Raw genomic sequence first — 573 nt, forward strand, 5'->3', positions numbered from 1 at the left:
TATATTAATATTATTATTATATATGAGAAATATGATAATAATATTAATATATAGGAATCTAAGTTCTAAATTCTAGATATATGCCTTCTTGTTGTTGATGGTGCACGGTTGGCGCTGATAGTCTTTAGAACCAGAGTAGCCACGGATGTTGCAGCCGGAGCAGTAAAGAGGATTGGCCACTGAGAGACGGGCCTTGAATCATAAAGGGGAGCAAGGACTTCCCCGAATTGTACATACAGTGGCCATGAACATCGGAGGCATGGTCCCGAATTGGATGGGTGTGACATGGAACCCGATGGCTTTGAGTGAGAGTAAGCTCAAGCAGTTGACGCCAGAAGAGCGAGCCAGGATAAAATAAAAGGGAAGGCGTCTGTCGTGTATGATGATTTGTACAAGGAAAATTGGTCTGCCTTTAATGGTTTCATTGTCCACCGGGGAGATAGGATTCTTAAGCATGCTTAAGGCACCATGTCAATCAGGTAAATCAAATCATTTGATATATGGAACAAAAAAAGAAAGAGGACCCGGCTAGGTATTGACCAGGCCAGGCCGAGGGAATAGGAAAAAAAAAAA

Source organism: Macadamia integrifolia, chromosome 6 (genome assembly GCF_013358625.1).
Source record: "Macadamia integrifolia cultivar HAES 741 chromosome 6, SCU_Mint_v3, whole genome shotgun sequence".
Lineage (NCBI taxonomy): Eukaryota > Viridiplantae > Streptophyta > Magnoliopsida > Proteales > Proteaceae > Macadamia > Macadamia integrifolia.